The sequence below is a fragment of the Triticum aestivum genome, chromosome 1D (assembly GCF_018294505.1).
Source record: "Triticum aestivum cultivar Chinese Spring chromosome 1D, IWGSC CS RefSeq v2.1, whole genome shotgun sequence".
Lineage (NCBI taxonomy): Eukaryota > Viridiplantae > Streptophyta > Magnoliopsida > Poales > Poaceae > Triticum > Triticum aestivum.
Genome location: NC_057796.1, coordinates 315558198 through 315561017, shown reverse-complemented (window position 1 = coordinate 315561017; position 2820 = coordinate 315558198). Strand labels below are relative to the sequence as shown.

Below are 2820 nucleotides of genomic sequence, written 5' to 3'. Positions count from 1 at the left end.
GGGCACGCTTACCAAGCAGAGCAGGTGGAATCCGGATCGAACACCCTAATCGGCAGGTAGGAGGCGGAGGAGGGCTCGACCTCAAAGAGGAATGAGGAAGACGAGCGAGCTGTGGGGAACGAGGAAGACGAGCTCGAGACGGGCTATCATTTGCGGGGAGCGGCTATGTATCGCCTGTCGTTGCGAGACAAAGGAGTTTTCGCCTCAAGGCGCCCTCCCGTCGCTATTATTGGGCCGGCCCAGCAGGTTTCTTCGTTTTTTTTCCTGCTCGTATTTTCCAAAGAAATATTCTAAATACATATATTATAAAAACTTAAAATAAATTCAAAACATTAAAAAAATCGTGAACTTCAATTTTTTTAACATGGTGTAATTTTTTTGTTACTGCAGTTTTAAAATATTGATAGCATTAAAAATGTTTGTACCGTTTAAAAAATGTTCACACATTTCAAGAAAAATATGTGACATTTAAAAAATATATATATATATATATGTCTGAAATAATTTTATTTAGAAAATTAATATATGTCTGAAATAATACAGGCCATCATGGCTATTGCATCATGATCTGGCATCTTTGGCCCTATATACATTACAACAGGCCATAGCATGACTTCTACATATACCTTAGACTTAGTATTGTGTCCCTTCAATTTTATTTAGAAAATTAATATATTGTTATAATGGTTTTTTGTTTGCAAGGAACAACTAAGCTTTATTAATTAACCATAAATAATGATACAGTTCATTACAACGACGTCCCTTTACACATGAGAGCATCATCGCACATAACAACATACCTACTTTATGTGCTACTAAGTTGCTCCCCCCTCCTCCGAACATCGTCACGACTTTCTTCACCACATATGAATAGTTGGTTGATCATTCTTGTCATCTTTAAGAGATTCATACCACAGAATAACCAGACTCGAGCCACATTGGCTCCCTATTTCTATACTCTGATAGTAGCTTGATACAATGGAAAGATACCCCTTGGCCCCCCGACTAGGAGGTCCTAATCCTAGCCCATCGTCGGCCTCCCATCCCATTTCTCATCTCCCTCGACGCCACCGGAGGGGGTCACGGGACCGTCGCGCTGCTGTCAAGGAAGCTGGCGCGTGAGGACTAAGCCGAGGGGGCACCCTCGGGTGGTGGCATGACGCCGACCTCAACGAGCGGCGATTGCAGGTGTTGGCCGACCACCTTGGCTGCGCGGGCAACATGGTGGCAGCGGGTGGAAGATGTGGGGCACGGTAGCCTTGGGGGTACCCACTTAGGATATGACGCCTTCCGCGTTCAACTATCTCGGGGCCCCTGGTCAGATCTGGTCTCCGGCCGCCCCTGGTCGCCTTCGTCGTGTTTGGTGTAGGGGGGTTGGGGTGTATGTGGTGTGCGGAGAAATCCAGGCCGGCGGATACCCCTGCGGGCGCCATCCCCTACCTATAGGCATAGTCGCGGTACCCTCCCCCTCTCCATTAGCCTTCCTCCCTGCTCCTATACCAGTTGGAAGCCTAAATCCGTCTAGACTGGGTGGCAACTGCAGCGTCGTCATCTTCATGGAGGTGCCGCCTTTGGTGAGCTTGGGGTGGTGGTGTTCTCGTTCTTGTTTGTAGGCATTTTGGCTGTGGCGTGGTGGGAGTCCGCAGTGTCTCGGTGGTGTCGCCAATTCTGTTCGCCTATTTTGTGTTAGTTCATGGCCATTTCCCCGTCGACGGTCAGCGTTATGAGCCCATTTGGACAAGGGATCGGGTTCCCCTCCTGTGGGAGCCATGGCCATACAAGGGTGGTGTGAGCTCAGAGTTGTTATCTGCGGACTAGGTGTCGTCTCTAAGCTCCATCATTGTTTTCCTCCATTGTTGCTTTGTCATAGCAGTCTCACCGTGCATTTGCTTCTCCTCGCGTGTAGGTTCCCTTTTAGTGCCCAGGTTTCCCTTTGTTGAGCTCAGCGCTACATGTTGGTGGTGCTTTGGTTTGGTCTTCTAGGTGGCAGTGGCGTCGGGTGTACACCTTAGCTTTTGGGTAAGCATCAGTATCTTCCGACGAATTAGCTCCTCGTGATGGGCGAGGGGGCAGGGAGCCCCTTTCGGAGATGGAGGAGGTCGTATCTGAATCGGCCGGAGCCCGTAGAGGTGACAAAGTGTTACTCTCACCTGCTAGTTGTGTCTCCTCAAGGCCTTGCTGGTGTCTCTTCATGGTGGCCTGCTTGCTAGCTGTTTGCAGAGCATTGTCTATCTTTTAGTTGTTTCATTTTTTGTTCTTGTAAGTTTGATGGATGATGTAATCTTGGACAATTGATGGCTTTGTTAATTCAAATCAGACTTGACTTGAGCCTTCAATCTAAAAAATCATTGGCTCCCTAATCCATTCAACACCGCGGAGATCCCCCGGGCATACGAGCAATTCCGTCTTCTTCACCATGAAACATGCTTGCAAGATCCAAGAGATAATAAAACATGCATGCTTTATTTTGGTCTGAAGAAGATCATAAGTTGGATAGACAATAATTGTGCTCTCAAGTTTTCGAAAAAGAAAGAGATAAATGAACACTAGAAAAAAATAGAAGTTAAAAAAAGAACACTGCGAAAAGATCACTCAAACCAGTGGTGGTGATTCCGGCAGCCGTTTCCGCCTCCCCGTCTCCATCATGCGACGCCGCTGGTCATCCATCGACTGGCCTCTGGCCCACGCATTCATTCATCAACCACGTCTCCCCTTCTCCTCCTCTCCTCCCTCTCCCGAGCCCCCGCTCCATGCCCTCCCGCCCCTAACCACCCATGGCCCTCTCCTCGCGCGCCGCCGCTTTCCCGCACGTCTCCCTCC

General features: G+C 48.5%; 1 protein-coding gene across 1 annotated transcript in view; it reads right to left on the bottom strand.

The window, feature by feature from the left end:
• The window catches only part of LOC123181718 (uncharacterized), a 4155-nt gene extending 3990 nt beyond the window's left edge, over window positions 1-165 (bottom strand). Inside the window, exon 1 of the mRNA XM_044594040.1 lies at window positions 13-165. The gene's annotated coding sequence lies outside the window, so the exon portion shown is untranslated. The remainder of the gene's footprint in view (window positions 1-12) is intronic.
• Between the last annotated feature and the right edge of the window lie 2655 nt (window positions 166-2820).